General features: G+C 34.6%; 1 pseudogene; it reads right to left on the reverse strand.

The window, feature by feature from the left end:
- Window positions 1-21615: 21615 nt before the first annotated feature.
- Window positions 21616-23985, reverse strand: LOC120189576 (annotated as a pseudogene).
- Between the last annotated feature and the right edge of the window lie 86 nt (window positions 23986-24071).

Raw genomic sequence — 24071 nt, forward strand, 5'->3', positions numbered from 1 at the left:
ATTATTGGGGATAATTTGTCAGATCGTATTAACTTTATGCGAACCCGACTGTGGTGGGATCCAGCAAATATCATTACTCCTCGCCACTAGAGTGACTGTCGTAGATAACACTTTGTCCCTAGCCTGAGTTGCCTCAAGGACTAACCGACGACTCCGATGGATAACACTTTCAGTCTCCACCTCTTTCGGACTGAAGATAGCTAAATTACGGCATAAAGTGATCTTGTATGATCATTTTCCTTCAATAAAAATCACACATGGCTGAGAAAAAAAAATTAATTTAATTGGAACAGAGATAATTTTTATGCAAAAGAATGCAATTATATATATATAAAAAGGTTTTAATATAATGTAATTATGAGTAAGCTTGCAAAAGTTTATATTCGGAGTACATAAAAATTGACAGTCTTTTAATAAAATAAACACACTTGACGTTATTATATTTTATATTTTTCTAAATATTACTTATCTAAAATAATTTCTTGTATAAAATTTTATTTAAAAGATAGATTTTCAATATGATTTTTATGTTTCAAATTATGAAGTGAATAATGAATAATGAATAATGAACGGTACATAGTAATTTAAAAAAAGAAAATAAGTACACTATAAAAAATACAAAAATTATATGTATATATCGAATGATGAATTAAATAAAAACCCAATTTTGGAAATTTATATTGAATAGAAGTTTTCGCATTTTATTTGGAAACATAATATACTAAGATAATTGCTTGTGATTCAAGGTACATATTTCTTAAAAAAGGCAATGTACCATTTTTGCACTAGCTTAAATTATAGTTTAATTCTTTCTACCCCGTTGCTTGTGATTCAAGGTACCTATTGCATTTTGCATAGTATGCTATAGATGTTACTTCGATTTAGTATGGTTAATGAGAAATGGCATGCAATTTCTATTGAGTTTATAAGTGGCTGAGGGGACAAGTCATTGAAGAGGATTAGTCAGAGAATAATAGAAAATCACTTTGATTTTTTTCTTTATTTACGTAAAAGATTGTTTCCAACTTTATGTTAATTATTAGGGTAGACTTATTATTTAGTCATTTAACTACCACTTTAGTTCCGTTTTTGGTCGCTCAACTATTAATTTTTTTCAAAAACATACCTAATGTGACGTTTTGGTCACCTGCTGTTAAAAATAAACAGAACTACTGACATAATATTTTTTTATTATTTTATGGCGACACATCAACATCACCGTTAATTTTTTAATGACGGGTAACCAAAACACAATGTTATGCAAGATTTTGAAAAAAATCATAGTTGAGTGACCAAAACAGAACCAAAGTGATTGTTCAATGATTACATATACAGTGTACCCTAATTATTAATACCGTATAAGATAATTTTATTTCCTTTAGAGGGTGTGTCACCCTTTGATTGGTGAAAAAAATATATTAAATTAAAAATAAATTTAAGGATGGTGACACATTTCATTACACATGACACCATTTGATTTGAGGGTTAAAATTATTTTAATTTATTAAATTTACTACCAAATTAATAGAATATATAAGTAATAGTGACCAAATGTGTAATTATACAAAATATTTTAACTATCACATCAGCTTCTCCGTTAAATATTAACGACATGTGGTTTAATTGAATGCATTTAAATAGTTAAATAACCTGATTGACAAAACTTAAAAAATAGTGGTCAAAATGAAAAATGACAATAGTTAAGTGGTCACTGTTACAATTTATCCTTAGTTGTAAATAATTTTTCTTTGGAGGGTAAGTACAACAAGAATAGTGGGTTTCAAATTAATAATTTTATTTTCACCAAATCAAATGGTGACACGTGTCATCATCACCTTCTCCTGTATTTGGGAGACTTTTCCATAGATTCCTTATACAAAATGGTATTACCTTGATTTTTAAAACAAATAGTGTATGTTAAAAAAAGGGGTAAACTACACGGGAGACCACCAAACTATGGTTATTAATCGATCTTGCCACAGGACTATTTTTTGTCTCAAATCAACCACCAAACTTTTTAATTGATTCAATCAGACCACTCTCCGTTAAAAAAACGGACTTGCTGACGTGTCCGTTAATAAAATTGACATAATTATATATTTGGTCCTTAATATTTAAATATTCTATCAATTTAGTCACTATTTTAATTCAATTAAGTAAATTTAACTATGTGATTAGAACATGACACGTGTCAATATATGATTGGAAGGTTTTATTTATGAATTTTAAATTATTTAATTAAATTATTTTATAACCAATCAGGTGGTGACACGTGTCACCACCCTGATTGAAATGAAAAATTGAATAAGAAGGATGCAATTAGGGAGGATAAAACCTGCGTCCAAAGGGGTGAAAGGTAACTAAGCGCCTAAACCATTGAGCCAAATGTCCCCAATGGTTCTAACTTACAACAATTTACATTTGACTTGTGCAGTTAAACAAATTATTTGGTTAAATAAATTTCAGTTCGATTAATGGTTATAGAAAAAAAATTTGGTTCGATTAACGGTTAAAGAAAAAATATTTTATTTGAAAATTATTAACCGAACCAAATTAACCGATTTTTTTTCTTTAACATTAATCGAACCAAAATTATTTGACCGTTAATCGAACCGAAATTTATTTGAAAATTATTAACCGAACCAAATTAACCGATTTTTTTTCTTTACCATTAATCGAACCAAAATTATTTGACTGTTACTCAAACCGAAATTTATTTGAAAATTATTAACCGAATTTTTTTCTTTAACCATTAATCGAACCGAAATTATTTGACCGTTAATCGAACCCAAATTTATTTGAAAATTATTAACCGAATAAAATAAATTATTTTTTCTTTAACCGTTAATTGAACCGAAATTTATTTGAAAATTATTAACCGAAACAAATCAACCGATTTTTTTCTTTAACCATTAATCGAACCAAAATTATTTGACCGTTAATCGAATCGAATAAAATAAATTCTTTTTCCTTACCCGTTAATCGAACCGAAATTTATTTGAAAATTATTAACCGAATCGAATTAACCGAATTTTTTTTCTGGAACCATTAATCGAACTGAAATTTATTTAACCAAATAATTTGTTTAACCGTACAAGTCAAATGTAATTTATTGTAAGTTAAAACCATTGGGGATTTTTGGCCTAGTGGTTTAGGTGCTTGGTTACCCTTTACCCCTTGGATGTAGGTTCGGTCCTCCCTAACTACATCCTTTTTGTTTAATTTTCCATTTCAATCAGGGTGGTGACACGTGTCACCACCTGATTGGTTATAAAATCACTTAATTAAATAATTTAAAATTCATAAATAAAACCTTCCAATCATGTATTGCCACGTGTCATGTTCTAATTAGATAGTTAAATTTATTTAATTGAATTAAAATAGTGACTAAATTGATAGAATATGTAAATATTAAGGACCAAATATATAATTATGCTAGTTTTATTAACGAATACGTCAACAAGTCTGTTTTTTTAACGGATAGTGGTCTGATTGAATCAATTAAAAAGTTTGTTAGTCGAATTGAGACAAAAAATAGTTTGGTGGCAAGATCGATTAATGACCATAATTTGGTAGTCTCCCGTGTAGTTTACCCTAAAAAACCTTTAAAGCTTATTTCGTAATATACACAAGGTTTTTTTTAAAATGACTAAAACACAAAGCATCCATGACATAGGGGCTAAATGCATAAAATAGAAAACTCAGGGACCACTTAAAGGAATTAACCATTCAAAAAGGACTAAAACGTATATAAAAATAGAAAAGGCCTCAAAATGCAAATAAACCAATCATTCATCATTAATAAATTCAAATAGCATTCAACAGTAAACAAGAACCAGGAAATAAACACAACAAATGTAAAGGACTGAAATGTAAATAGCAGAAAATAAAGCAAAAAATTTAAAAACAGAAAATAAAAGGGCTGAAATATAAATATAAGAAAAATAAAGGGCATAAATGCAAATAACAGAAAAATAAAGTGTATAAATATAAATAAACGAAAGTGACTGTAGACACTCATTTTCGTCCATATTTATTTATTTATTTATTTATTTATTTGTTTTTTATTTATATATTATATAATTTTGAAAACATTTTGAAAATATATGATATATAATTTTTAAAATATTTTAAAAACATTTATATATTATATAGTTTTAAAACGTTTTTGAAAAGGAATATAATATATAGTTTTCAAAACATTTTTGAAAATATACATATTATATAGTTTTTAAAAGTTTTGAAAATAAATATATAATATATAATTTTTTGAAAAATATTTTGAAAGCATATATAATATGTAATTTTTAAAACATTTTTAAAAATTATATGGTTTTTTAAAAAAAACACTTTTGAAAATTATATAGTTTTTAAAAATGGTTTTTTAAATTTATATATAATATATAGTTTTTAAAAGAAACAGTTTTAAAAATGTATATTATATAGTTTTTATATTTATTATTATTATTATTATCATTATTTATTATTATTTTTTATTACTTATTTTATTTTATTTTTTCACGTTTCAGGTCCAAATGGGTCAACTGTCCATTCCAACAAGTCACGGTCAGGGTCCAAACACAGATGGGCTTGATCCAGCTTGGTAAGTTTAGGGTTTGGAAACCCTGAATGATATCAGTTTCAACGGCGCCGCAAAACCAGGGAGATGAACGGTCAACAGTGCCAACGACCGACCGAAATCCCTGGGACTGACCCATCCCGGGGTGACCGGCCACAACGGCCACGAGCACCCTTATTTCGGAACCGACAGGCCTCCGATGGGGGTATAAATACCCCGGTGAGGCCATGCAAAAAGGAGTAGCATCGAGCAGAGAAAAACACAGAAACCCACGGCGAGGGATCGACACCAAACGTCAACCACACACAGAACCACAGTACATCGAGAGCCATAACCAAACACAAGTCCAAACGAAACACAACCAGAACGCAAAATAAACCAAAACGGAGAACAAAAAACCCACGAGGAACACTAAAGTACACAGATAGAACAAACCGAGGCCAACATCGCACCAAACACCATCAACACAACAACACCAAGTATCAACAGTAAACGAGAACACAAGAACAAGGCGAAAACATAACAAATCGAGCCATCGCAGTGAGACAAAAACCATTCAGGAAACTCGACACCAAGCAAAAAGAAACAAAAGATACGAAAAGTCTATTGTAGATCTACGGACTTTGAGGCGTTTCCAGACAAAACGAAGCCCGGATTCGTATCCGGGAGTTGAAGGCACGTCGAAAGGAGACACCTTTTTTTTTCCTCAAGCACCGACGGACGACGGACGCCGCCGGTTAACGGCGACCTAGGCGGTGAAGCTTCGTCGGATTCTGGGCTCAGCCGAAGCTGTTGAGAGAGCTCATTCTCTCCTCTCTCTTTTCTGGTTTTAAGGTAAGGAAGCAAATGGGGATAAATGAGGAAATTAAGCCTTGTGATAGGGTTTATAAGACAAACGTGAAACGACGTCGTTTTAGCCTATAATACCCGCGTTTTTAAGCCTTAAAGGGGGTAATACCCTTTTTAGTCCCCCGATCTTTGTAATATGGCCATTTAATCATTTAATGGAGTTTTGATTTTCTGTTTTGGGCACTCATTCATCCTTCGTTTATATCTTAGTCCGTGTTTTATTTATTAATTATTTTATTTATTTATTTTGGCTCATTTTAGTTGATATCTACTTTCATGACGTTTTTTTACAATATCTAACCTTTCATTTTTTTTCTTTTTTTTACTAATATTATGTTAGGTATGGCTCATAAATATACCAGTAAAGAGGATAGGAGATGGAGCAGAGTGAGCGAAGCGAACATCAACTGTCCTTACAAAGAAAGTCTCGTTGTGGGGTTACGAATTTTGTGGGTTGGGGGTGCGGGGGCGTAGCCCCCGCGGTACGGTACAGGGTTGATTTTGTAATTATGTACCAGGGTTTTCTATTATAAATAGATATGTAACCTAGACCTAAAATATCATTGAATAAAAACTTCTAGCGCCGCCTAGGTACCGAGGACGTAAGCACATTGCCGAACCTCGTAAAATTCTCGTGTTCTTTTGTTTTCTTTACCCGTTTTCGTCAACATCTTCTTTTTGGTTTATTTTGTTAGTATTTTAATTAATTACTTACTTTTATTATTATTATTATTATTATTATTATTATTTGATTTATTTAATATCTTTTTTATCATCTAACATTTTCTTTAACATTTTCAGTGGTCCTTTAAATCGGTCAAAGGTAAACAATTCGAATCGAGTATTTAAATTCTAATTTAAATTTTTTTTTTTGCATTCAAAGACAACCGATAAATTAATTGGTACCGAAAGGGTGGTTCAAGGGTGCTAATCCTTCCTTGACCGTAATCGACTCCCGAACTCGACATGTCTCTGGTGCAACGCAGATCAGGTAAGAAATAGGGTATCCGATCAACCCATTTGTTTTAAAATAAATGATCGGTGGCGACTCTTAACCCAATTCATTTTCAAGTCGAAGCCCAATTCCGGGTCCAACCAAAAGACGGTTCCGACAGCTTGGCGACTCCGCTGGGGACCGGTAAGTGAGTCAGGCCAGAATTAATTTTCGGTTGTCTTTTTATACGAAGATTGTAAATTTAAATTTTAATTTATTTATTCGATTCCAATTATTTACCTTTGATTATTTTTCCAAGTAAATAGTTGTACTAACATTTTTTCAATGATTTCAGATTTTCGAAAAGTTTCATCTCAGGCTCTATACCCGAGCTCCGAACCCTTTTAAGTGGGGGTGAAAACGACGCATTCGTGTGAATTTATTCACCGCATATGCCTAGCAAGTAGCCTTCGGGATTCATATACCTTATGTCTTCGTGTGAATTTATTCACCGTGCGGGCATAAGGGAATGTGTCCCCTCGAGTTTAACTTAGTCCACACAAGCCTGTGATGGGTTTAGGACTAAGGGTCTGGTAAGCCCAAGGGGGCACCGGCAAGGAGAACTCGAGTACCGTTTTTTAGAACCTAAACCGGGAGAGTACAGGGAATTAGAGCCCACCCCAAAACCTCATTCCAAACCCTAGGCTGTTTTATTTCCTACTTTATTTTCTGTTCAAAGCATGCGAACTAGACAAACATGTGGTTAGGTTTTGTTTGAAATTAGCATGCGGGATAGAGATCATGTCCGGGTAGGAATAATAAGCATGTGGGGTAGATATCATGTGGGGTAGCATTTTTCATTTTTATTATTGTTTTGATTTACCTCACTAACCCTTTTATTTTTTGTTCTCTTTTATTTTGTGTTCATCGTTTGCATCATTTAAAACGATGTGTTGATCCACCAAAAATATGTTTGTTAAACATGAATAATCTGCATTAATGGACAAATGGGTTATAATACAAAGAGATAAAAAAACTCAGAAGTCCAACCGTGGTCAAAGAATACTCAAAAGCAAAGTTACAGGGGCAATACGAGGAAAAGGTCACTGACCCGGTCGCTCCTTTCGAAAACTACAAGAACAAGATGGTGAAACACTAGCTGAGTTGGATGCCATTACGGACGAATTCAAGAAGCAAGCTTCGGATAGTTTCTCTCGATGGAGGGCTCCAATGACACTTTCGTTAGAAACAAGCTCGGTAGAAAGTGAAAGTCGGAGATGCAGTCCTTCGAGATCTTTTTTTTTTGGGGCAAGCATCTCATTATTTGCACATTTTAGCCAAAGGAGCCGGAATGGTTCGACAGGATATTCAACTAGTGGAAAAGACGAATCAACTTGTCAGAAGCTGTACAAGATTTGTACCATCAAAGAGAGTTTTTTGTCTCTTCAGACGTAACACTTTTGTCACCAATAAGGGTTATTCAGAATAACATGCACATTTTTTGGATCAATGCCTCGGACATTTCATGCATTATATATTTAGACATTTTGCATTTCTTATTTTCTTTGCATTTTGTTATTTTCTTTGCATTCACATTAACTAATATAAACATGTCTCATCAAGGGGAACAAATACTGGATACACCGCCTCAAGCATTGGACACACCCCATCCACATAACACTCGTTTGAAGAAGAAGAGGATGGAAGCCAGAATTACACAAATCGAGGAGAATATGGTAAAACTACAAAAAGAACTAGAAGACAAGATAAACCAGAACAGTCGAAATACTCTGGAAACAATCACAAAGAACCAAGAGTCCTTGGTTGATCAGATCGTTGCCAAGTTAGTTGGCCTACAACAGACCAGTGCGCCCGGGGCAGGTTCACTGGAAGGGGTAACTATACAACCTACCCCGCAAGTGGTTATCTCACCTGAAATCCTACCAGAACTTCGAGAGGACTCATCTGCTGCAAAATCAAAGCCCTTGTCCTCTGTATTTAACCCTAGGAACAATCCGGGTTATTACCATGTACCGGATTTGGACGAAGAGGAAAAAGCGAGGAAGATGGAGGAAAAAATCAAACAATTGGAGGACCAAATGAATATAGTCAAAGGAGACCGTGACTACCATGAAATTGATGCAACGGAACTTAGTCTAGTCCCGGACTTGGTTCTTCCCCCGAAATTTAAGTCCCCGGAGTTCGAGAAGTTTGACGGGAATAGTTGCCCATCCGCTCACATCACCATGTTCTGCCGAAAGATGACAGGATATGGAGGAAACGACCAACTCCTGATCCACTGCTTTCAGGATAGTCTGTCGGGCTCAGCCATTCGGTGGTACAACCAGCTAAGCCGATCAAATATCAAGACCTGGAAGGACCTGGCCAAGTCATTTCTGGAACAATACAAGCATAACAATGACATAAGGCCAGATCGAGTTATGCTACAAAACATGGAAAAGAAGCATAACGAGAGTTTCAGGCAGTACGCACAAAAATGGAGGGACTTGGCTATGCAAGTTCATCCACCGTTAGATGAAAAGGAAACCCGGAAACTTTTCGTGCAGACTCTGAAGGCTCCATACTTCGGGCATTTGGTGGCGATCACATCAGGAAGCTTTTCAGACTTGGTTATGGCCGGAGAAATGATTGAGTCGGCCATAAAGCAAGGCAAGATTAAGGATGAGGAAGCCAGTAAGAAGCCTCCTATGAGGGAGAGTGATGGAGAGGTTAACAACATCAAACACTCCAGCAAAGGTGTTACAATCTCCAGCCCAAAATCAACTGCGGCTGTACCGTTAGGTACTTCTAAACAAGATTCCAGGAGGGAAAGGGAACATTTCGACCCTATTCCCATGACCTACAAAGAGCTTTACCAGCAACTTCTTGACACCCATGTGGTGTCACCATATCCAGTAGAACCCATAAAGCCCCCATACCCCAAGTGGTATGACGAGAATGCGTATTGTGAATATCACGGCGGAGTCCCAGGGCACACAATTGAGAACTGTTACGCATTTAAGAGGGTCGTACAAAAGATGCGTAACCAGAACTGGATCGACTTCAACAACTTGGGGGCATCCAAGTGAGGAATATCATTTCATCATTTGAGGCATTCTGTTGACTTTGTTTTTCTTCCATTTTTTCTCAAGTTTTTGTAAGAACATTTTAATCAAATTTATGTTATTTTAAAAGATGTTAAGCAATGGATCATATTTGCAAATTTGTAATTCTTTGCATATCATTTGAATTAAGAAACTCTGTAAACGATTCAAAGTTATGAATTTTTGACGAAGTAACATGATTTAAAAACAAGGACTTTGACCTTATCCAGAATATACCCTCAAACACCATACCCCGCTCTTGGAATTAACCAATATACCCTTTTCCTTTCATAAGATGCGGACAACACGGGGCATCATTTGCATATGCCAATTACTATGTTTTTTATTTAAGACTTTCAATGACGATGATGATCTTTACAAATGAAAGAGTCGAGTAGGTGAATCCAGTTTAGGTCAGTTGCTTGAAAATTGAACTCTAAAGATGAAATTTTTTACTTTCAACAAATACCTAGGCTATAACAGGTTCTTCTTGACAATCTTAATAAATTAAATCCGTAAAAACTGAGCTATTCCGCTAAGGCAATTGGTTATAGAGGAAACTTGAAAGCCCTGGCCTTATGAGTAGATTACGTTCAAACCATGACATTGCTCGAAAACTTGGCAATTCGGTGTTTGCTCCACTGCTTTTGTCAGGCTGAAGACTTTGTGATGAGACGAACCCTTCAGTTAAACCTGATAAAAGTAATTATAATATTAAGCTGTCCCTCTAAAGCAATTGGTTAAATACCCCGGCTTTATGGATTCAGCTAGCCAGACAATGGTAAATTAAATCAAATTTATCTGAGCAAGAAATTTTCGGTAATGTTGGACTAAGGGAGTTAAGGAACATCTGTTATAGTTGACTACACACGAGCACTCAAGAATTTCATTTTTAGACTGATATTTTTTTTTGCACTGCCTTTGTTGGAGGAGCCTAAAAAGCTTGAACAAATGGAAGATTTCAGAGGATCGAAATAAAATGTCTAGTAATTGGTCATTCTAGTTGCGTCATTTTGTCCGCACCCAAATGAGATGCCAAAGCATATTTCGATATTTAAAAAAAATGACATTTTGGGTTACCAAAACCTTAGAAAGGAGGCCAACCTAAAGCCAACTCATCCATTTGAACATTTGTCAAAGATTTGTAACTCTGAAAGCATTAAAAGAGCTCTTGATTCCTTTGATATCTTTTGAACTCACATTTACAATTTGATTCAATTGCGAACAATATTTTACAACATTTTTATCATTTCTCTCTCCCAAAACAAGAAAAAGGAGAAAACATTTTCAAGCAGAACAGTCTCAGATATAAAAGGTCTGTAAAGTCAAAGCTCGGGAAGCAAATAGGGCACGATCCATTCCAAGGACCAGATTGACAGGCTAAACATGAGACTCCATCCAAGAAATAACACATAATTCATTCATGTTGTATGCATCTTAGACATACTTAGGTGCATCACATTCGTCATTTTGGCATACATGATTTTTTGCAGCTTTTAGAATCAAGTTTCAACTTCAGGATGAAAGATACTCGATTCACAAGCGCCTTTAAAGAACGATGGTGTAACTCAGCAGCAAGAAGCTACACCTCAACCGACTTTACATATCTACAGATCTCAGAACCAATTTCAGATGGGTTCGAGAACCAATTCAGATCAAATTCAGTTCAGCTAAACTCAACAATGAGCAACATGTTTCCAGTTTATGTCTTCAAGCCAGATTTCAATTCCACAACGAAAGATATTTGGCTGTCAGAATTCATCAACGGGCTTTCCCATAAAATGGAAGTCATCCAAAGATTGTCTTACTTGGTTCTCGCTCAGAGGAACCACCTGAAGAATCATGACCGGCTTCGACCCGTTAAGGGAAGCCATTTTTTTAAACAAACTATTTGCAGCATAGCTTAAGTCGAGAAGGGCTATCTGCCAAAGTCCCCCGAGTTTGATTACACTCAGCTTCGAGGGCACATCATTTACAGCATAACTCAAGGCTAGAAGGGTTATCTGTGACCAAAATACCTTTGAGTTCGACTACGCTCAGCTCAACGGCATATCATTTGCAGCATAGTTTAAGTCGAGAAGGGCTATCTGCCAAAGACCCCCGAGTTCGATTACACTCAGCTTCGAGGGCACATCATTTGCAGCATAACTTAAGTCGAGAAGGGTTATCTGCCAACCAAAGACCTTTGAGTTCGACTACGCTCAGCTCTAAGGCACATCATTTGCAGCATAGCTTGAGTCGAGAAGGGCTATCTGCCAAAGACCCCCGAGTTCGATTACACTCAGCTTCGAGGGCACATCATTTGCAGTATAACTTAAGTCGAGAAGGGTTATCTGCCAACCAAAGACCTTTGAGTTCGACTACGCTCAGCTCAACGGCACAACATTTGCAGTATAGCTTAAGTCGAGAAGGGCTATCTACCAAAGACCCCCGAGTTCGATTACACTCAGCTTCGAGGGTACATCATTTGCAGCATAACTTAAGTCGAGAAGGGTTATCTTCCAACCAAAGACCTTCGAGTTCGACTACGCTCAGCTCCAAGGCATATCATTTGCAGCACAACTTAAGTCTAGAAGGGTTGTCTTCCAACAAAAGACCTTGAGTTCGACTACACTCAGCTCAACGGTACATCATTTGCAGCATAACTTAAGTCGAGAAGGGCTATCTGCTAAAGACCTTCGAGTGCAATTATATTCAACTTAGAGGCAAATCAAGCTTACAGAATAGCTCAAGGCAAGAAGGGCTATCTGTCAATAAAATTATCGAGTTCGATTCCATTCAGCTCGATGACACATCATTCACTACTGTCCGGTTGCATTCGAAGCTTTCAAGTCGAGAATAAGACTCGGGTTAGCCGTGCCTTAGTGGCAAGAAACCGCTTTCCGACAGTATAGCTTAAGTTGATAAAAGCTATCTGTCAACGAATACCTTTCGAGTTCGATTTCATTCAGCTCAAAATCAACCACTGGGTAGAGTCCAGGTACTATTTTCCATTCGAGTTTTAACCAAGGTCTTTAAACCGGGAAAAATACCAAAGTTGGCTATAATTTGGCAACGAGAAGCCACGTTCCGATTCAAATTCCGAACTACGACTTCAATTCCAAATCATTTCACGATGGACTCGACTTCGCGACGGAGGAGCCATCCACAACCCAATTCGACAGGGAGTTATTTTTCATCTCCACCGAACGAAAATTTGTGTCTTTTTATCTTTGTCCTATTTTTCGTTCCACGAAAAAGGACAAAGAGGGGCAGCTGTAGACACTCATTTTCGTCCATATTTATTTATTTATTTATTTTTTATTATATATTATTTTGAAAACATTTTGAAAATATATGATATAATTTTTAAAACATTTTAAAAACATTTATATATTATATAGTTTTAAAACGTTTTTGAAAAGGAATATAATATATAGTTTTCAAAACATTTTTGAAAATATACATATTATATAGTTTTTAAAACGTTTTGAAAATAAATATATAATATATAATTTTTTGAAAAACATTTTGAAAGCATATATAATATGTAATTTTTAAAACATTTTTAAAAATTATATGGTTTTTTAAAAAAAACACTTTTGAAAATTATATAGTTTTTTAAAATGGTTTTTTAAATTTATATATAATATATAGTTTTTAAAAGAAACAGTTTTAAAAATGTATATTATATAGTTTTTATATTTATTATTATTATTATTATCATTATTTTTTATTACTTATTTTATTTTATTTTTTCCCGTTTCAAGTCCAAATGGGTCAACTGTCCATTCCAACAAGTCACGGTCAGGGTCCAAACACAGATGGGCTTGATCCAGCTTGGTAAGTTTAGGGTTTGGAAACCCTGAATAATATCAATTTCAACGGCGCCGCAAAACCAGGGAGATGAACGGTCAACAGTGCCAACGACCGGCCGAAATCCCCGGGACTGACCCATCCCGGGGTGACCGGCCACAACGGCCACGAGCACCCTTATTTCGGAACCGACAGGCCTCCGATGGGGGATAAATACCCCGGTGAGGCCATGCAAAAAGGAGTAGCATCGAGAAGAGAAAAACACAGAAACCCACGACGAGGGATCGACACCAAACGTCAACCACACACAGAACCACAGTACATCGAGAGCCATAACCAAACACAAGTCCAAACGAAACACAACCAGAACGCAAAATAAACCAAAACGGAGAACAAAAAACCCACGAGGAACACTAAAGTACACAGATAGAACAAACCGAGGCCAACATCGCACCAAACACCATCAACACAACAACACCAAGTATCAACAGTAAACGAGAACACAAGAACAAGGCGAAAACATAACAAATCGAGCCATCGCAGTGAGACAAAAACCATTCAGGAAACTCGACACCAAGCAAAAAGAAACAAAAGATACGAAAAGTCTATTGTAGATCTACGGACTTTGAGGCGTTTCCAGACAAAACGAAGCCCGGATTCGTATCCGGGAGTTGAAGGCACGTCGAAAGGAGACACCTTTTTTTTCCTCAAGCACCGACGGACGACGGACGCCGCCGGTTAACGGCGACCTAGGCGGTGAAGCTTCGTCGGATTCTGGGCTCAGCCGAAGCTGTTGAGAGAGCTCATTCTCCTCTCTCTTTCTGGTTTTAAGGTAAGGAAGCAAATGGGGATAAATGAGGAAATTAAGCCTTGTGATAGGGTTTATAAGACAAACGTGAAACGACGTCGTTTAGCCTATAATACCCGCGTTTTTAAGCCTTAAAGGGGGTAATACCCTTTTTAGTCCCCCGATCTTTGTAATATGGCCATTTAATCATTTAATGGAGTTTTGATTTTCTGTTTTGGGCACTCATTCATCCTTCGTTTATATCTTAGTCCGTGTTTTATTTATTAATTATTTTATTTATTTATTTTGGCTCATTTTAGTTGATATCTACTTTCATGACGTTTTTTTACAATATCTAACCTTTCATTTTTTTTCTTTTTTTTACTAATCTTCTTTTTGGTTTATTTTGTTAGTATTTTAATTAATTACTTACTTTTATTATTATTATTATTATTTTTATTTTTATTTTTTGATTTATTTAATATCTTTTTTATCATCTAACATTTTCTTTAACATTTTCAGTGGTCCTTTAAATCGGTCAAAGGTAAACAATTCGAATCGAGTATTTAAATTCTAATTTAATTTTTTTTTTCGCATTCAAAGACAACCGATAAATTAATTGGTACCGAAAGGGCGGTTCAAGGGTGCTAATCCTTCCTTGACCGTAATCGACTCCCGAACTCGACATGTCTCTGGTGCAACGCAGATCAGGTAAGAAATAGGGTATCCGATCAACCCATTTGTTTTAAAATAAATGATCGGTGGCGACTCTTAACCCAATTCATTTTCAAGTCGAAGCCCAATTCCGGGCCCAACCAAAAGACGGTTCCGACAGTGACTAAATATTTTTTTTTTGACATGAAGCAATCTATTTCGAATGCTAAACAAAAAATTAGAAATTTGGCCAACAAAAGTGACCAAATCTTAATTATATAAAAAAGGAAGTGACTAAATAGTATATTTTTTGAGTTCAACGTGAAAAAATATTTAAAATATAAATGAAAATATTCAATCATATAGTTTACTCTAATTATGACTGCTAAGAAAATTAATAAAAGAATATTCTAATTTTTTTTAAGAAGAATATTCTAAATCTACTTTAAAAAATGTCCTTTATTTTTATCCTTATTCGCAGGGAAGTTTTTTCTTTTGTATTAATTATTACTCCCATATATGATATATAACATATGAAATATATATATATATATATATATATATATATATATATATATATATATATATATATGATTATAAAAGATCGTTTAAATGGAAGTCGATTAGTTTCATAATATTATAAATATTTATAATTAAATCTAAATAAAAGTTTTAACAATTCGACTCAAATTTTATAAATATGACTCAACTTAAAAAAATTTAAATAAAATATGAGTTATAAAATATAACTTGTCAACTCAATTAATATAAATATTTTTATTTGATTCACCTCGATCGAATGTTTAGCCTTAATTATAACAGCGTACTGACAAAGCATGAACGTTTCACTTTGGCAAGAAGTTACTAGCAAGCAGTCGACAATGGCACATGACGAACCCATTTTGGTGGTTCAAATTTGTTTGATTTAGCATACACATAAAAATTTTAAGAATACACAAATTTATAAAATATTAGGAAAACGGAAACATATTTTCAATGAAAAATACATAAAAATTTTAAAATATATGACAATTTTAAATTTCAAGAAGACAACTGCATCTACCCTCCAATTCTAAATCTAATTGTAATCATATCTAAAGGGAAGAGGAAGGGATGACTCTAAAGAAAGGAATGAGAGTGCTCGTAGTGGATCTAGAACTCATGACCTAAAAGAATATAAGTCAACCGATTAAACACGCTTATTATTTACTATGATTCTTTACATTTTAATTGATAATATTGAGCTTGTAAGACTAAGTTCGAATCCTACCACCGTCACTCTTGGTGCACAATCTATAGTTTCCTATATAAATCTCAATTGAGTCTTAGGTATGCTCTGAGTCTTAGGTATATGCTCTGAGTTTTAGGTAGGGATGGCAATGGGTCGGGTCGGGTCGGGTTTTTGGGCCACCCGACCCGAGAAGAAAGGGTTTTTCACCCGTGACCCGACTCGACCCGACGAAATTAAGGTTTCACCCGACCCGACCCGAATATATGACTTAGAAACCCGACCCGACCCGACCCGAAATAATAATAAAAAAAATTTTATTCAATGAAAACAGTGACTTAATTGAAAAAAATTATATATGGAGGGACATTATTGTAATTATCCCTAAATATATAGGATAAAATTTTATATATTTTTTGGGTCGGATTTTTTTCACCCTAAACCCGACCCGACCCGACCCGAACAGTACATTTAAAAAAAAACCCCGACCCGACCCGACCCGAACCCGAATTTTTTTAAAAAAAATCCGACCCGATCGGGTCGAGTCGGATCGGAACCCGTCGGATTCGGATTAGGTATATGCATCACTTTAAGATCATATTGAGCTCTAAAGCTCACTCTTAGTTTTCTACTTTTAAATTTTTTTTATCGCAAGAGACTAGACTTGGCACTTAGAAGATCTGGATCTCCATTTTGCACTTGAAGTAATAAAGTATATTTTATTATTTTTTTCTTTAAAACGTAATATTAATTTTGAATTATTTATTTATTTATGGATAACTAATTTTTTTTTTAATTTTTACAACTTAAATCTACATATAATAATTGTATGAAACTATATATAACATGTATAATATTATAAAAATGTTTTCAAACTGAGAACTTGTTATAAACAATTGATGCTAAATATTAATTCTCCATAACAATTACGGACGGTTTGGTTCACAAAATGTAAATTTTACCTTTGGAAATAAAATTATCGGAATGTTGTATTACCTTGGAAATGTTGTATTAACTTGTTTGATTTGTTCTAAGATTATATTGTTTGGCTTGAGGAAATAAGATTATTTGAATGCATATTTTACTAAAGGGTAAACCATAGAAATAGTCACTTTCGTTTGAGTTTTATAATTTTTTTTCTCACTGAATTCAAAAAACATAAGATTTGGTCACTTTCGTTTTATTTTAATTAAGATGTGGTCACTCAAGGTTAACGGTCGTTAAACTTTTAACGGTTTACTAACATAACACGATAGATATATAAAACTAAAATTATATTATTTTCATGTAGGTAATACGTGGATTAAGTTGTGGTCACTTTTCTTTCATATTTGTACACTTTTACTTGCAAAATTTAAAAAACATAAGTTTTAGTCACTTGCGCTATCTTTTTATTAAGCTTTTGTCACTTAAAGTTGTCAATTTATTAAGTTTTAGTCCACTTGGACTTTTAATGTTGTTAGTTTGATTACGTGGTTTGTTAGTAAAATAGTTTAATTTTTATTTTGACCCCTACACTTTAGAAAAAAATATTGATTATGAGGCTTTTTGTAAATTTGAATAGATTTAGGGACAATATTTCAATTTATCCATTTTTAATAGGTTTTCTTCTCAACCCCATTGTTATTAATCTTATCCTTGCTTCTTCTTTAGACATATCTGCTTAATTGCTACATTTGTCTTCTTTCAAGGTCTCATGTTGCATTTCAAGAATAATGAAAGATTTTAAACTTCGGCTAACAGATAATAATACCAAAAGTTCAAAAAAATTACAAGGTAGACATCCATAGATAAAATGAACATTGGTAATCTCAGTTATCCATACTAAAATTCAATTTCCAAATATTGTGATTACAGAATGCCAAATCCAACAAGGAACAAGAAGACAAATCAATGGATCCAAATAACCTGATAACCAGATATCACTCTTCGTGGTGATTTTCCCTTGAGAAAGCGTCTCTGGTGAAAAATAATCATTGTGTAACGTCCCAAAGTCCGGGTCGATAGTTTGGGTCGATTTTCGGATTTTTTATAGATGAAAATACTATTAAAAATTTTGAATTTTGATTTGGAAAATATTTTTGAAAGGTTTTGAATATTTTTAATTATTTAATTTTATTTTGGAATTTAATTAGAGTTTTGATTTGTTGATTAAATTGAATTATTTGGAAATTATGATTTTAGTGACTATTTTGCAAATTATCACAAATCCAAAGTCTATGAAGCTTATTTTACCAAGGGTTATGTCTAGAGTTTTCCCTCCTAAACTAATCGTATTTTAATCTTTCCTTTTTACCAAAATTCCATCTAGATTCATTCTTTAATCTAAATTCATTTTCATATATTGATTTTCATTTCACATAACTTTCATTTTCTTCTTCCCACCGTATGGTAACTGCTCCCAAATTCTCTCTAATGGTTGAACCTTCCTCTTTCTTTTCTTCTCTTTTGGTTTCTAAATTTCATCCCCTTTAGCTTGATTTTAACCAAAATTGATTCTCTTTTCTTCTTCCTTTGTCGATTTCTTCTTGGAAGGCCATTGTTGATTTTCTTCTTCTATTTTCAATCATTTTACAGCAAGGTAATACTCATTCCTTGGCTTTCTTTCATGCTTCGAGGGCAAGTGATTTGATGTTAATGATTCCTTTGATTAATCAATCTATTGAAAATGATTTTATGAATCGCAATTGATTTTCGGAGTTAATTATTGAGCTAATTTTCTTGAGGTGTTTATGAGGTTTTCTTGGTGAAATTAAGATGTTTTTAGGATGATTATTATCATATTGGAAAAAAATCAATTTTTTTATTTGGATATCAATTTCTTGAAAACAAACTTGATTTCAACATTTTTCGAAAATCCACTAATTAAGAGTTGTAGAGGTTCAATAGTGCGGTTTTAGTTGGATTAGATGTTAATTTTAGTTATTGTTCATTAGCGTTTGTTTAGAATAAGTGATGCAAATCGGATCAGAGGTTTCGGAGAGTCGTTTAGATAAGGATTTCGGTAATTTCAATGTTTTTGCTATGTTTAGAAACAGAAAATTCTGCTATGTTTTAGCATTAGTTTTGACGTGTTATTTTACTTTTCAAGGTGTTGATGTGTTATTTATTGAGGAGGTTGTGCTTTGTGTTTTGGCGAGTGTTTGGAAGCATTTTCGGTTACCGGACAACAAGGTGAGTAACTTTCATTCTTTGAAAATGGATGTGTTCAAGGTTAAAGAAAGTGTAGACTGATTCAATACTCTTTCTTAATTCTGATTGTGTGATTCAATTAATGATGCTAATGACAATGTGGATTGAATTACATTCTGTGTGATGCAGCAAGTATCGAAATGTGAATGTGAAATGCAAATGTGTTGTGTTACGAATGATGCATAGGATTTTGAAAATGTTTTCCGAAAATCTATATATAATGTGAATGTGTGATTGGACGATTCGAACATTCTCGCTGTCCATAATTTGGGTTGATCATGACAACCAACTGTGATTATGTTTCAAAATGAGTTTGAATCAATATATGTGAAAAACTATGCATCATTGACAAACTCTCTTGATTAACTTGGATTAATCGGCTATTTGTTCTTAATGGGGCCTTTGGATATGAAAGGCATGCCTAGGAAAGAGTACTCTATGTGTTTTATATGTGTGTGTGATCAGGTTATATAGAGTTCGGCTGGTGCATTGAGCTATGCTCTGAGAAGTCATGGGGTAAGGTTGGGTGTTGAGTTTTGCTCCGCAACTTCGTGATTTTGGACCCATGTGAATCCGTAAATAAAATGGGATTCGTATGGAGTCTATTTATCCAAAGATTGAGTTGTGTTTTGAACAAAGGCTATTGATCTTATAATGGAAAAATATGTGTGCATTGTGTGTGTGCCTTATCGAAGAAGGTAATCGTGCATGAGTGTATGTGGTTGTTGTTGAATTTTGTGAATAAATGACACTTAAATATTCTGGAAGTTGTTTGCATTTAGGGGCTGTTTATTTGGCTCTGAATGGAATCATTCAGCGCTGAATGCTAAACCGTTCAACATTCAGACTGTTTGTTTCTCACCTCTGAATGATTCAGTGCTGACTGATTCAACAAAATAGTGTTGAATGATTCATCAAAACAGTGTTGAATGATTCAGCACAGAAATACATTCTGAATGATTCAAAGCCATTATCAAACGGCATGTCACATTCAGAGCTAATTCATACAGAGCCTCTGAATCATTCAACGTTTGAATCATTCAGTGCTTAATCATTCTAAAGTAAACAAACAACCCCTTACTGTACAATAAATGATCATCCGAGATGATAGATTAATACTAATAATAATAAGTGGAAAATTCCATTCATCATATACACCTAAATAGGCATTTCATTGGAAGCAAACAGAAACTTTCATATTCAAAGAAAATGAAAAAGAGCAATTGTTCAAAGATCAAACCTGTGTTTTTCCTTCGAAGCACTGTTTGCTGCAATTAGCACCTGAAATAACAAAAGCCAACAAATGAGATCAAATTCATTTCACTAACTTGAGATCAAACCCACTTAAAAAACCAAAATCAATGAACTAACAAAAATTCAAAGAAAGAACCCTAACTTGAAAACCTAATGCAATCCATTTCAGAGTTTCCATTTTGAGCCACAATTAAACTACAACCCATCAAACAAGCTCCAAAAAGAATCCAAATCCACTCAAAAAAATTACAAAGAAGAAAGAAACCTCTTTGACAACAAGAAGCTCTCCGGAATCAAGATTCATGCCCTTATAACCCTGTCAAGGTACCAGACCCAATCAACTGTCCTTTGCGCCATCGGATCAGAGAGGAGAAGGCGACAGAAAAGAAGGCTTAGAGAAAACTCGTGATTTGCGGACGCAATAATTTATCTTTTCGACAAAGGCATTGGCTGTGATTGCCAATGGAAGACTATTTTTCTGGGGTGTATTGTGTTCTCTGGGGTTGGACGGAACACCAGTGAACGACGAACTGATCCGAAGAGGTCTTGCATTTGCAAACAGTTGATGAACCATAAAAAATGGCAAAGTGGAAAGAGCGAGACTGGGGAGTGAGTTAACTCGTCAAAGTTTCCATCTTTAATTTCCTACTTTTGATTCTTCTTTTCTGGAGAGAGAGAGAGAGAGAGAGAGAAGGTAGGTTGGGTTCACTTTTAAAAAATACCAATAATTTTCATTTTATTAGGAAAAGAAATAGGAATTTCTAAAATATTATAGTTATATAATTTAAAATTAAATAAAAGTTAAATGATTGTTAATCCAATAAATAATACTTATGAATACCAATTTCAAATTATCTCTGATAATTATTAAAGTTAACAAAAGTATATCTTACTTTTAGTACCATTAAGGTTCAAAAATTAAATAAAAAATTCAAATCCAAAATTCTTTTCAAAACTTTTTTAATCCTAATAAATTATTTAAAATAAGAACTTAGTTATAGATGTCCAGAAATTTATCCACCTCAGCCTTAGAATACATGCTTGGTTGCTGGACCATTCCAGTAAATGCTTACAATTAGATGTACCAAATATTTGTCAATGCACAATAATAATGGAGTAAATTCTATGTAAAACCAAAATCTTAGAATGTCGTGGTGCCTTTACCATTGTTTTCTAACATTCTATATTTTGAAACAATTTGAAGGTGGAGGGATGAGCCATAAACCCTAGCTCCAAACCTTGAATCTCAAGTTCAGATTACGGAATGACAAAAATTTGTGGTTTTTTTCAAGAATTTGACACCCTTTTCTTTATTGAACAAGATTGTACTCCCTAGGATCAGTTAGACTTATCTTCCAGTGTTCATCAGGCAGGCTTAGATTCTTGGCAACCTTTCTCCAACTCTTTACCCTCCGATCCATGTCTTCGGTCAGCCTACAGTATTGTTGGAGTCCCTCAGGCATTTCATCATACAGTTGCCACCATTTCTCGTGAGCTTTATCACTCGCAAAAACCTGTCTTTCCTTTCGATCCCAGTTACAATCATAGTCTCTGAAACACATCCATGGCTTCAAACCCAGATAATGTATAGCATAAACATCATCGGTACGTTTTTTACGATCGGACTTCGGTTGCCCTCAAAGAATTTGAGGAAATTCGCCTGTGAAGGCAGCCTATGCCACCAAGTGAACACTTCGTTGAGGAACCCCTGGTCCCCTCCGTTGTACGAACCCAATTTGAAACTCTTCACCATCAGATCTTCGAACGTACACAGCGAAGGCTCGATCACCATGATCCCGGAATTGAACCGCGTTTCGTCGTTGGCGGCGGCCGAGAGCTGAGGGTAGAGGAAGAGGCCATCCATGTTTCTGAAAACAAGAATATCCGAATCGATGAAAACGACCTTGTGGTACCATGTGAGCAGCCAGATCCGGAGCTTGCTGTAGTTCCATTCGTTGTATGAACCTTTCTCGGCGAAGGGGCTTCGTATTCGTTCGATTTGCCTGGTTTTCCAGCCGGCGGCTCTTAGTCCTGTTAGGGATTTTGGGGAGATGTGTTCGTCGTGAAGCAGCAGTAAATCTCTCGTCGAATTGGTTCGGATAATGCTTTGTGCCAAAGCTATTGCGCCGCAAACATAAGCTTCCGACGAGTGAAGAACTGTTACGTAGGCTTCCTTGTGATTGAAATGGCTGCTTTTCAGCTTGTTTTGATTTGCATCATCTGCGGAATATAAACAAAATTGTTGACGTGGATCAATTTTTTTTTTTATAATCATACGTATTCAATTTATTAATCGATATTAAAGTGATAATTTCTTCCACTTTGGTCCCTAAATTTTTTCCTGATCCATATTAACCCTGAATTTGATATTTATCTTTCACATTTAACCTCTTTAGTGATGTAACACTATAAGATTATCTCACATGACACAATCTTAGAGTACCAAGACATCAAGATGAACAAAAATCCAAATTTAGGGACTAATATGAAAATAAATAACAAGGACCGTTATAGGAAAAATTATCACATTCGGAACCTAACTTTTGCCACCTTATCAAAAGATGTATAAATTTATATGAATTCTCCTTTTTTGGCATGGTAATTAAGTCATAATCAGATGTGTTAACCGATAGAATCGATATTTTTTTATTTTTAAATAATTTTCGATCGATGATTTATATATATATATATATATATATATATATATAGATATACTTTTAATATTAAAAAGTGAATAAAATAATTTTATAAATTAATAATATTTAGAATTGAATTTTAAACTTTTAAAATATTTTAGAATATGTTGTTTGGTAATCATGAAAGCAACACAAGAAAAATGTATGGAAACTAAAACAAACCTGTTTTTCCAAATGGATAAGCAATCTGGCATGTCCCAAAAGGCATGTGCACCTTTTGTGTCAGCCTCCTCAACTCAGGCTTGTACACCTTATGATCCCCTTCTTTCCTCAACAGGTCATCGCATCTGAATATCTCCGGCATCGGCCCACAATCGCCGATGAACACCGCGTATCTCGTGGCCCTACCACTCCTCGCCAACAGAATGGCCACCACAAGGTTCACTTGTAACCTGAACAAATCCCTCATACCCGCCTTAACCGTCCACCCTTCGCACGGAACCCTAGCCACCACGACGTCAAGGTCCCGATACTCCTCCGCCGGCTGTGGCATGGGGATCTCCGGACATGTCGGCGGAGGAGAATCGAGATCTTCATTGATCCAAACAGGGAAAAAATCCTTCCATTTCCTTGCCTTTGACACACGATCAAAATGTACTTGAACAGTACTAACAATCAAACCGTGTCCATGAACTTTAAGTTGACGCTCTTCTTCCTCATTGAAATTAACTAAACCAACCTTAATCTTCTGATTACCACTAATCTCTTCTTGAATAAGATCAAACCACCTTGGATTCTCGAACACTTGATTGGTTTGATCCGTCTCGAGTCTAAGGGACGTCTCAAGTCTAAGGGAATCGACAATATTATATCTCGATCCGAACAACGAAATGAGAGCCAGAAGTGATAAAGAGAGAAGTATAACGGAGAGGGTGAAGAGTTTTTGGTTAGAATGGAGGGTTTTGGCAGCCATTTTTGGTACTTGGGATAAGCTCTTCAAGCTGGATTATATAAGGTAAATAAATATTTAAAGGGTTGGTAGTGTTTAGGAATTAGGCA

The sequence above is a fragment of the Hibiscus syriacus genome, unplaced genomic scaffold (assembly GCF_006381635.1).
Source record: "Hibiscus syriacus cultivar Baekdansim isolate YM2019G1 unplaced genomic scaffold, ASM638163v2 tig00116958_pilon, whole genome shotgun sequence".
NCBI lineage: Eukaryota > Viridiplantae > Streptophyta > Magnoliopsida > Malvales > Malvaceae > Hibiscus > Hibiscus syriacus.